The sequence below is a fragment of the Rhinolophus sinicus genome, chromosome 17, assembly GCF_057876585.1.
Source record: "Rhinolophus sinicus isolate RSI-liver-muscle chromosome 17, RSI-T2T, whole genome shotgun sequence".
Lineage (NCBI taxonomy): Eukaryota > Metazoa > Chordata > Mammalia > Chiroptera > Rhinolophidae > Rhinolophus > Rhinolophus sinicus.
In genome coordinates, this window is record NC_142517.1 from 81,181,518 (window position 1) to 81,194,423 (window position 12,906).

At 37.0% G+C, this 12,906-nt stretch overlaps 1 pseudogene; it reads left to right on the top strand.

The window, feature by feature from the left end:
* The first annotated feature begins 9,760 nt into the window (after positions 1–9,760).
* Positions 9,761–11,834, top strand: LOC109460787 (60 kDa heat shock protein, mitochondrial pseudogene; annotated as a pseudogene).
* The last annotated feature ends 1,072 nt before the right edge of the window (positions 11,835–12,906 follow it).

Here is a 12,906-nt window from a genome sequence, read left to right on the forward strand (position 1 = left end):
AATGAGCAGTGAGGAAAATGAGCCAGGAGGTACTCAACTTGCTCAAGAAAAGTTTGTTACAAATTACCCCACTGTCTTTGGCTCAAAATCCTACTTCTCTCAATTATGGTGATAATAAAATAATGATATTATAATTATATTAATTTATAAACAAATACATATATACAAATGAAAAATAATACTCAATAGGTTTATTTGGCCCTGGTGTTACTGTCATTTTTACTCTAGAGATTTGATGAAAAACTTAGCCATATGTAGCTAAAGAAAATATATCCTGATCCTTCATGGATTTTTCTCTCTATTATTATCTTGACTTTTATGGTTGGTTATTTTCTCATGCTAGACTGAAAATCTAACAGCAGAATATCCTTGTCCTTTTCTGTACATGGTCAATGTTCAGATTTAAGGTAAAAACATTTTTTTCTATGATTCCTGAGCATGTTTCCCAATTGGTGCAGGCATCATTTGGCTCTATATGACTTTCTGCAGCCTGTCAGCTATTCTCCCTGACCACAACAGATGAGATTTTACTCTTCAAGTATCTCATGCCTACTTCCATGTGGGATACAACTGTAGAATAGTATTTTTAACTAGTCTAGAATTTTCAGATTGGAATTCTCAAAGACATAATTTAAAACAATTTTTTGGCAATAGATCTAGATATTTTAAAAATATTATCATCTACATCTAAATATCTCAATTTATTTTGTCCATTAATGAATGAGATCACAGCAATATGGTTTATAATAAAGTGCATAGTAGGTTATTCTTATAAATTTTAAAGTTTGTCTATGAGTCCAGTCTTCTGTTATAAAAAGGGGGGGAGGAGATTTAAATACTTAAAATATATAGAAATATTTTTTAAAGAGTTCAAGATGGCAGAGTAGGTAAACTGTGATTGCCTCCTTTTGTGACCACATCAGAATTACAGAACAACCATCACGAGAATTGTCTAAAGTCTAGTTGAACTGTAATCCTACTTCTATGGATATACAGAAGAAGCCACCTCGTGACTGGTAGAAGGGGCAGAGACGCTGAACAGGTGGGTCCTTCACCAGTGGGTGACCATTAAAAAATGGAGGGATATCTTGGCTGTGGTGGTCGCCCATCAGGAGCTAGGGGGCTCAGTCTCACACTAGGCTCCCCAGACCAGGGTTTCAGTATTGGTGAGAGAAGTCTCCATAAGTTCTGACTGTGAAAACTAGTGGAGATTGTGGCTGAGTGAGACAAGGGCAGCTGTAATCCCTGGCATTCCTCTTAAAAGGCCCGCACATGGACTTACTTGTTGATGGAATCACTTGCTCTGAGTTCAAGCACTGGGGCAGCAGCTTAAAAGGCACAAGGGACATATAAGAAGGAACTGAATTGTCTGGTTTCAGAGCAAGGGCTGGAGGGGCACCTTTCTCCCAGAACAAAGTGCTGGCAGAATCCATTATTTCTTTGTTGAGCCTCTCCGCCCCTCATGTGCAGTCCAGGGTGGCTCTCATATCTGAGTCTCCATCAACCTGGCTAACACCTTTTGTCCACCTGACACTGGTGATTACCTGAGATCTCACCCCATCTAACTTTCAGGCACACCCAAGCCACTTCCAGTGGTTTTTTCCTTACAAACAGCCTGTCTTGGCCCATGCTGTGGACTTTTCTAAAATCTCTCAAAAATTCACAAAACCCAAACAAGCAGCACCTGGCTTTGAACGTCTCATACCACTTGTTGAGCAGTCCCAAGACTGGCACTAGTGTCAGCTGGCCTCAGTTTGTGGCTTGAGGCACCTCCAAAGTGGCAGCCAACTGTGGATTGCTCATGCCAGGTGGCCCCAGACATGGCACAGGCTGCGGCTAAACATGGTCCGAGGCAGGGCCTCTCCCGGTAGGCCCTGGAGCTAGCTCACCCAGTGGCCAGCTTCAAAGAAGCCAGAGCATCACCTGGATGCCCCCAAAGATGACAACACAAAGGGCAGACTGGGTAGGGACTAGTGCTCTGCTAAAGCTAATCCTGCTCTGTAGTTCCAAGTCAACCCCAGCACATCAGCTCCTCCACTGTAGTCACAGCCAGTCTTCACAACCAATCAGCCTGATGGTCAATCCCTTCCTTTGACATGCAGACAGTGACCAAGGCTCAGCTACAACAGGAGGGCACACACAATCCATACAAGGGACACACCTGGAGCATCTGGTTCAGGTGACATGGGAGACTGTATCACTGGGCCCCACAGGACACCTACTACATAAGGCCACTTGACTAAGACCAGGAGACATAGCAGCCTTACTTAATACATAGAAACAAAATCAGCAAGGCAGCCAAAATGGTGCGACAAAGAAATATGTTCCAAATAAAGAACAGAACAAAGCTCCAGAAAAAGAACTAAACAAAATGGAGACATGCAATCTGTCAGATGCAGAGTTCAAAACACTGGTTATAAGGATGCTCAGTGATCTCAGGGGAAATTTCAACAAAGAGATAGGAAACATAAATATGGAGATAGAAAACATAAAAATAACAAGATAGAAATAAAGAATACAATAACTGAAATGAAGAATACATTAGAGGGAATAAACAGTAGATTAGATGAAGCAGAAGACTGAATCAGTGATTTAGAAGTTAAGGTAGCAGAAAACACCCAATCAGAACAGCAAAAAGAAAAAAAGTATTTTTAAAAATGAGGATAGTTTAAGGGGCCTCTGGGACAACATCAAACATACCAACATTCACTTGAAGGAGGAGCACCAGAAGGAGAAGGGAGAGAGCAAGGAATTGAAAACATATTTGAACAAATAACGATGGTAAACTTCCCTAACTTGGTTAAAGAAGTAGACATAGAAGTCCAGGAAGCTCAGAGTCCCAAACAAGATGAAAGAAAAGAGGCCACACTAAGACACACCCTAATTAAAATGCCAAAGGTTAAAGACAAAGAGAGAATCTTAAAAGCAGCAAGAGAAAAGCAGTTAGTTACCTACAAGGGAGCTTCCATAGACTGTCAGCTGATTTTTCAACAGAAACTTTGCAGGCCAGAAGGGATTGGCATGAAATATTCAAAGTGATGAAAAGCACTTGATTACTCAACCAAGGTTACTCTACCCAGCAAAGCTATCGTTTAGAATTGAAAAACAGATAAAGAGCTTCCCAGACAAGAAAAAGATAAAGGTGTTCATCACCACCAAACCAATATTCAAGGAATGTGAGAGGGTCTTATTTAATAAAAATTAAAATATTTTAATAAAAATTAAAATAAAATAATATGACTAATAAAATGGCAATAACTACATACCTATCAATAATTACTTTCAATGTAAATGCATTAAATGCTCCAATTAAAAGATAGGGTGGCTGAATGGATAAGAAAACAAAACCCTTACATAGTGCTGCCTACAAAAGACTCACTTCAGATCGAAAGACAAATGCAGACTGAAAGTAAAAGGATGGAAACAGATATTTCATGAAAATGGAAATTTAAAAAAAGCTAGGGAACTATGGTAGCAATACTGATTATACCAGACAAAATAAACTTTAAAACAAAGGCTATAACAAGAGGCAAATAAGGACCCAGTAATCCCACATCTGGATATTTATATGAAGAAACCCAAATGCTACTTCAAGGGGATGTGTGCATCCATATGTTCATTGTAGCATTGTTTACAATGGCCAAGATGTGGAGACAGCCTGGGTGTTTGTTGATGGGTGAACGGATAAAAAGGAGGTAGTACATATATACAATGGAATGTTGCTCAGCTATGAAAGGGAATGGGTCCTTGCCATCTATGGCAGAATGAATGGAACTGGAGGGTATTGTGCTAAGTGGAGAATATCAAACAGAGAAAGACAGATGCAATATGATTTCACTTATATGTGGAATCTAAAGAACTAAATAAACAAATAAAACAGAAACAAACTCATAGATACAGAGAACATTTTGATGGTTGCCAGATGGGAGGGGGGTTGAAGAGTGGGTGAAAAGGGGGAAAAAATAAGTACAAACTGGTTGTTACAAAGTAGTCATGGGGATGTAGGGTATAGCATAAGGAATATAGTCAATAATATTGTAATAACTATGTATATGGTGTCTGATTGGTACTGGATTTATTGGGTGATAGATGGGAAGGTGGTTGGGGGGCAGAGTGAAAAAGGTGAAGGGATTAAGAAATGCAAATTAGTAGTTACAATATTCTCGTGAGGATATAAAGTATAGGAAATATAGTCAATGATATGGTAATAATATGTATAGTGCCAGGTGTCTACTAGACTAGTCAGGGTGATCATTTCTTAAGTTATATAACGTCTAACCACTATGCTGTACATCTGAAATTAATATAAAATAATATTGAGTGTGAACTGTAATTGAAAATTTTTTAAAAGGGTGGAAAACAGTGAAGGGAATAAGAGGTTGAAATTTCCAGGTATAAAACAAATAAGTCATAGGGATATAATGTACAGTATAACGAATATAGTCAATGATATTGTGATAGCATGGTATGGTGTTAGATGGTTGCTGGACTTATGGTGATCAATTCTTTAGGTATATAAATGTTGAATAACTATGCTGTACAACTGAAACCAATATAATATTGTATGTCAGCTATATTTTAATAAAAATCTTTAAAAAATAAACGTTACTTTAAGCAACAAAATAATGAAGGAAAGATAATAGAGATAATAAATATCTCAGTAAATTTAATGAACTATTTTTAAAAAAGAAATGTTCTTGAAGCTATAAAAACACTTTTTAAAAAATAGTGAATGTTATTTTTGAGAATCTAGCTGAGACCTTTGGTAGGGAACTATATAGAATTTCTTTCTGCTATAAGACTATATGATTCTAATTTTAGGTTTTGCTCCATTTTGAAAAATCTTGATTTAGCTCTGCAAGTTTCTTGAATTCATTTTCATCTTGTCATCCTCTCCGAGGTTCAAAATCGTATCATGAAAAACTTATAGTCATCCAAAGTTTTTCAGAGAAAAGCCAATTCCTGGGAAAGCCTCTAGAACCAATCTAGGTTTCCCAAGCTCTTGAAAACTGTGGCTGGTCAATGCCCAACAAGACTACTGTCAACTGTGGTAGACTTCCCAATGTTTCAAAAGCCAGAGTGATGTTTGTCTGTCTTCTACTTAGAATGACTTACTGATAGGCCATGGCACCCCTGAAAAGAGCTTTAGAAAACATAGCCTTTTCTACAGGAAAACTACAGTCCTTCTCACATCATTCCCACTTTGCCCCCATACTATCTCCTTACCTCCTGGTTAGATCTTGCCTTTACCAAGCCCCCTTTTTTAGCTTTATCTCTAGTTCTCAACCCCTTGCTTGCCCCTATACCCTGAAAATAGATTTGGCTTTTTGAATGTTGAGCTCTGGAATGCTTATCTCTTCTGACACAGTTTATTTGGGCTCTATCTTTTCTTACCATTCCAGGGAATAGTGCTGACATCAGTTAGCTTGACTGACATCCCATTAAGAGACAGAAACAATCCATCCTGTTTCACATCTCCTGCTCCATTCCAGGATTATGCTTCAGCCTCCTAACCATTCTCCTAAATTAAGGTTGTCCCTTTTCAATCCATTACCCATATGTTTGCTATTATAATCCTAAAACCCTTTAACATCTCCTTAAAGCCTCTCATAACTCTGCATTGCTTTGAGATACAGTCCAAACTCCTAAGCCTAAGAGTACCCCTCTACCCACCTAACTGCTCTCTATAGTCCTTTGTTCCAGCCACAGATGTCTCCTCATTGCCTCCAGAACATACCAAGATGATTCAACTTGGTAAGCCTGCTTTGCTACTCTCTTAGTCTTATGCAGGTCCTAGCTCAAGTTCACCTTTTTCAGGAAACTTCTCATAAATGGCCCACATTTTTCTACCCCTGCTTAAATACATCTAGCAAAGTGATTATCAGGGTATGTTGTCTCTAGCATTCACTGTGACACTTAACTAAATAGAATTTCCCTATGTTGTTGTATATGGTTATCTAATGTGTAATGTGAATGACCATTTTCCTTACAGAGGTTCCATTAAGGTAAGAACTATATCTTAAAATTATTTAAACTGTTGGTGATACTAATAAGTAAATACTTGTTGAAAAATAACCCAGAAATTCAGATGATGCTCAAGATTACTGTGCTAGTGATCCTTGGTCTAAGACAAAGAAGGGACTAGATTATCTCATAAAATGTTTCTTCTTCCTGTATTTCTGATACTCTCTGGGTTTTGTTTATGGAAGCTATAATTATAGTTCTTGTTTCCAAACAACCATATGGACTGAAATCTCAATAAATCTGCCAAATTTTTCATTTTGCAAGGGTTTTTAATTTCCAGGAGTAATTTGTTTTGATTCACACAAATCATCTTCTTTTTAAATATTTCTAACCCGAGCTCTGATCAAGAGGGAGAAGAGTGGAATGATTAAGATTTGAGCTTAAATTCCAGCTCTACCATTATGAATTACATATGTTAATCAAGTAGCTTCAGCTTGATCTGCCTTTATTTCTTATCTATAAAGTGGAAATATTCAGAATAAGTGGAACTACCTTGCTAAGTGGTGCTAAGGATTAAATAACATACATTAAGCAGCAATTATATATAAGAAACACAAAATACTCGTTAGATCTTACTGTTGTCAATCATTTCACTATAGACTAAGAATCAAACATGGAAGCCACATAGACTTTGATGTAATTCTTTTTCTGGAGCAGACAATTGCTATCAATATGTTTCATAATTTGATTTGATTCACAATTTGGGGGCAAACTAAAGATCATAAGCTTGTTCCTTCCTTTAGTCGCAGAAAGGGAAAGAGGCAAATTCCCCTCATCCACATGGTTCCAAAGCACGGAGACAAGGGTGCAAAGTCAAAAGACAGGATGAGAGCAGAGAAGATGGTTTTCCAGCATTTTTTGGAGATTTCCCTCTCAGTGATGTGTTCAAGCCTACACATAAAGCATTGAGTAAATATAACATCAGTATTTCATATTGCAACCATCTGATTTGAGTATGCCTTATCTAACTAAACTGGAATGTTGGTTAACTGGATTTAATGAATTTGGCACAACTGAAGGGTTGCTTTTGCTCTGAGTTCATCAGCTATATACTAGTATGGCTACAGAATTTGTCAAGATGAAAACTGGTCATTTAAAGCCAAATTTCATTTGATATTTCCTTTGTTTCAGCAATCTAATTATTCTTTATACTCACCCCCAAAAAGAAGTTAATATTGTAAATGTTTTGAAATCATATTCATTATTTTCAATTAAAAGAATGTTAAATTGTCATTAAAATGTATTTTCATCAGTGCTAGCATTTATCAATCTGTATCTTAAGCCACAGTAGAAACAATATAGAGTGAAGAAAAATAAATCTGAACAGTAAATGTAGATTTTGAGATACTGACACCTTGTTAAATGTTGAGAAAGTTATTAAAGAAAAAAGTTTATTCCAAACACATTCCAACTAGGCTATATATTAAGTTGGTGCAAAAGTAATTGTGGTTTCAAAGGTTAAAAATAATTGCAAAAACCACAATTACCTTTGCACCAACCTAATATGTTTCCTATAGCTTCTCTTCAGCATCTTCCTCCCTTCATGCAAGGATCTACCTGTACCATTTACTTATACCTCCTCATAACTCAGCAGGAATACATTATTAATGATCAGTTTTACTTGGTGTACATCAAACATTTTAATAAACTGCTTGGAAGAACTTCAGTATCTAAATCCTACAGTACATTTTTTTTTTCAAAACGTATCTAAATTGTGAGTTTTTTAAAAGCCTCATCAAATAGACCTAGAAAAATTTATTAATTTATAGATCCTATGAAATTCCAGGATTCCATTCATTTCATTTAATATTGACTTTACAATACCCTAGGAGGCCCATTTCTAGAACTGACTCAGTCACTAGCTTGGTTGTGTGAATTTGAACAAGTTGTCCAATCCCTTTGGATCTCAGATTTCTTTTTTTAATCTGCAAAACAAAATGGCTAAATAAAACAATTTTCATATGGCCTTCTAAGTTTATTTCCCTAATTTTTTAAATAAGCTATTTAAGATCACCAACTCATATGATAAAATACATCACACCTGTAGATTGCAATTTTGTCTTAGGTTATCTAAGGATTGCAGAGTTTGAGGTAGGAGAATGAAAACTTTCCATTCAGAAATATTTTATTTAATAGAAATTTACTTAATAGAAATGACAAACAGTGTAACAACTTGATAATTTCAAATAACATAGAATGGATAAACACCAAGTTAGATATTAACAATATGCCATGCCTTCTTTAAAGGAAACTGAACTATTATGGAACGTCATCTAAAAATTTGTCCTGTAGTTGAAAATTTATTTTCAACCACCTACATTCTAATTCAGAGTTAATGCTACATACTGTAAAGGGAAGTATATTGGTGGAGTTGGGAACAACAGTTAAAGCAATTCACATGTAGCTGAAACACAGCCAAGAATGTAAATTCAGTTGCATCATTTAATCTGTAAGGAGATTAGAGGAGGGCATATGGTTCCACTCCCTAATGCTGAAAGGAGAGAATTCTCTGAATACACTGAAATAAAGACTAGGTCTTACATGATGCTTCTACATGGGAGTAAGCAAACGTTTAAATTTGATAGAAATCAGTCTGTTTGGTGAAAATCACTCCAAAGGCCTAAAAAAAAAACCTAAGCAATGTCCTTGATGAAGTGCAATGAATTCTGCTTCTTGCCATTCCTGTCCCCTTCTAAATCTTTTTCCTGGTCCCTTGAATTGGCAGACTTACCCACAATGTTTTACACCAGAATTGTTCATTCTGCCGTTCTGTTTGTCCAAAGAGAATGTGATCAGCTAATCTGGAGGTGTGGAGCCCAGGAATCTGTGTTTTAAAGAAGCTTTCATGTGATTGTAATGTACACGCAAGTTTGAAAACCACTATATGGAGATGTCATGGTTTCTCCATGCTTCCACCCCCCCTCCATCCCACAAGAGTAACAAGGCTTAAATTGACTACAGGTATTAGATCTAGTTTCTAATTTCAGTTGGTTCTAGTTTAGTAAAAGAATCAGAAAAAGATCTGACATACTGTTTTTTTATCATTATTAAAATCCTCTAAAGCATCACTATTAAAATCTAAGCATTCATTCCAATCAATTGAATAGAATATTTCAAGAAGTATCTGTTGATTTTACAATCTTATCTTCCAGACAATCTTTGAATTAAATGGAAAGGTGAAAATGAATTTATTCTTTCATATTAAGAAGAACCATTGCAATATGCCACCCCAGATGTGAAAGGAAGAAAAAAAAATCTGCCTCTATTATCTCCTTTGCATAACTAAAAGTAGCAATAACTCTCCAGAAATTTTAACTTCCAGTCGACAAAAGAGCTATGTATAACAAAAATAAGATATTAATTTTCACCTATGTGATGAAGACTAAAAAGAATGATGTATCAGTAAAAACAAATTCAGCTTTGAATAGATTAAACAAGTTAGAAATGTATTTGCCTCCCATGCAACAGTCTGGAGGCAGGCAGTCTGGATCTCACAGTGCAGCTCCTGGTGTCAGGGATTCAGGCTCTTTCTATCTTGTTGGTACACCTGTGGCTTTCAAACTGTGGAAATCATGATCCAAAATGGCCACTAAACCATCTGCCACATCTACATTCTGAGCAGCAGGTATGAAGATGGGGAAAGAAGACGTGCGCCTCATTTAGAAAAAAACATTCTGGAAACTACACATACCATTACTTTTAGATCCCATTATTTTTATTTATACATACCATTATTTTTAGATCCCATTTCTAGAACATCTAGCTGCAAGAGATGCTGGAAGAAGAAATTGTTGTTCCAAGCAGCCTTGTGTCCAGCTGAAAGGAAGGAAATGCAGGGCAACTGTCTATTGAGACTGAATTGCAAATAACAACAAGTGTTGGCAAACGTGTAGGGAAATAGGCCTTTTTCTTTTTCCTTTTTTTAACATTGCTGGTAAGAGTGTAAATTGGTACACTGTTCCTATGATAAACTTGGCAATATGCATCAAACACTTTAAACATGACCCCAACACTTTAAGGAAGTTGTCCTAAAAAATAAGATACGTGCACTCATTCACAGCTGTGGCCTGCCTCACTGCCCACAAGCCCTGCCACTGCCCCACAGAAATGCTTCAATTACACGAAGTCCTTAGCCAGATTAAGCCAGTGTTCAGGATACTGGCTCTTCATCTCACTCAAGCTTATGCCAAAGATGTCAAACTTGATGTAGATGCCAAAGCCTTAATGCTTCAATGTGTAGACCTTTTAGCTGATGCTAGCCATTAGTCTGGGGCCAGGGAAGAACAGTGATTATTGAATAGAGTTGGGGAAGTCCCAAAGTTACAAAAGATAGTGTGACCATTGCAAGGTCCATTGACTTAAAAGATAAATATAAAAATATTGGTGCTAAACTTGTTCAAGATGTTGCCAATAATACGAATGAAGAGGCTGGGGATGTGGCACCACCACTGCTCCTGTACTGGCACGCTCTACTGCCAAGGAAGGCTTTGAGAAGATTAGTAAAGGTGCTAATCCAGTGGAAATTGGGAGAGGTGTGATGTTAACTGTTGATGCTGTAATTGCTGAACTTAAGATGCAGTCTAAACCGATGACAACCCCTGAAGAAATTGCTGTTTGCTATGATTTGTGCAAATGGAGACAAAGAAATTGGCAACATCATTTCTGATGTGATGCAAAAGGTTGGAAGGGCGTCATCACAGTAAAGGATGGAAAAACACTAAATGATGAAATAGAAATTATTGAAGGCATGCAGTTTGATCGAGGTTATATTTCCCTATACTTTATTAATACACCAAAAAGTCAGAAATGTGAATTCCAAGATGCCTATGAATGAAAAGAAAATTTCTGGTGTCCAGTCCATTGTACCTGCTCTTGAAATTGCCAATGCTCGCTGTAAGCTCTTGGTCATAACTGATGAGGATGTTGATGGAAAAGCTCTAAGTGCACTTGTTTTGAATAGGCTGAAAGTTAGTCTTTGGGTTGTGGCAGTCAAAGCTCCAGGTTTTGGTGACAATAGAAAGAACCAGTTTAAAGACATGGCTATTGCTACTGGTGGTGCAGTGTTTGGAGAAGAAGGATTAACTCTAAATATTAAAGATATACAGCTTCATGACTTAGGAAAAGTTGGAGAGGTCATTGTGACCAAAGATGATGCCACGTTCTTGAAAGGAAAAGGTGACCAGGCTCAAGTTGAAAATCACTCAGCAGTTAGATATCACAACTAGTGAATACGAAAAGATAAAACTAAGTGAATGTTGGCAAAACTCTCAGATGCAGTAGCTGTGCTAAAGGTTGGTGGGACAAGTGATATTGAAGAAAATGAGAAGAAAGACAGAGTAACAGATGCCCTCAATGCCACATGAGCTCCTGTTGAAGAAGCATTGTTCTGGGAGGCGGTTGTGCCCTACTTTGGTGCATTCTGGCCTTGGACTCATTAACTCCAGTTAATAAAGATAAAAAATAAATTGGTATAGAATTTATTTTTAAACCCACTCAAACAAAGTTCCTGTAATGACCATTGCTAAGAATGCAAGTGTTGAGGGATCTTTGATAGTTGAAAAAATTATGCAGATTATCTCAGAAGTTGGTTGTGATGCTGTGCTTAGACATTTTGTGAATATGGTGGATAAAGGAATCATTGACCCAACTAAGGGTGTAAGAACTGCTTTATTGGATGCTGCTGGAGTGACTTGACCTCTCTGTTAACTACAGCAGAACCTGTAGTCACAGAAATTCCTAAAGAAGAGAAAGACCCTGGAATTGGCGGAATGGGTAGAATGGGAGGCGGTAAGGGAGGTGGCATGTTCTAGAACAGTGCTTTACCATTATTAATGAAAACTGTGAAAGGAAGCTCAAGGCAATGCTCCTCACCTAAAACTTCAGAAAAGTTAGTTGAAGGAGATGACTGAAGAAAAGCCTGGCTGATGTTTAAGAAAATCACTATAAACATCAGTTACTGGTTTCAGTTGACAACATATAATGGTTTACTGCTGTCATTACCCATGCCTACAGATAATTCATTTTGTGTTTTTTTAATTAAAGTTTATTGGGTTGCAATTGTTAGTGAAGTTACATAGATTTCAGGTGCCCAATTCTGTAATACATCATCTATATATCACGTTGTGTGTTCACCACCCAGAGTCAGTTCTCCCTCTATCACCATATATTTGACCCCGTTTACCCCTTTATTTTGTATTTTTGAAGAAAAAGACATTTGAAGATTCCTGATAACTAAGTGCAAGAGCCATGTACCAAAGTGCTGCTTTCCACTTAAATCTCTGAAGCATTTTTACAACTATTCTGTTAAAATCAGGATTTTAGTGCTTGCCATCACCCGATGAGAAGTGAAGAAGCAGCTGTTCTGATGGCTCAGTTGGTTAGATCACGAGCTCTCAACAACAAGGTTGCTGGTTCAATTCCCACATGGGATGGTGGGCTGCACCCTCTGCAACTAAAGATTGAAAAACTTCAACTGGACTTGAAGCTGAGCTGTGCCCTCCACAACTAGATTGAACTATTACCTGGAGCTGATGGGCCATGGAGAAACACACTGTCCCCCAATATTCCCCAATAAATTTTTTTTTTTATAAGCAGCTGTTCCATGGAGAGTAAAAATAATTGTGTACAAAGTAGAGAAATACCCAATTATGTGACAACCTTTGTGTAATAAAAATTTATTTAAAGAGATATGTATTACTAAAATTACTAGATATGTCTTACTATACTTACTATAGTAAATTTTTTTGGTTATGGTAAAAAGCACAAAATTTACCATCTTAACCATTTCTAACTGTGCAGTTTAGTGGTATTAATTCCACACTGTTCTGCAATCAATCTCCAGAAAGCTTTCATTTTACAAAACTAAAACTCTATACCCATTGA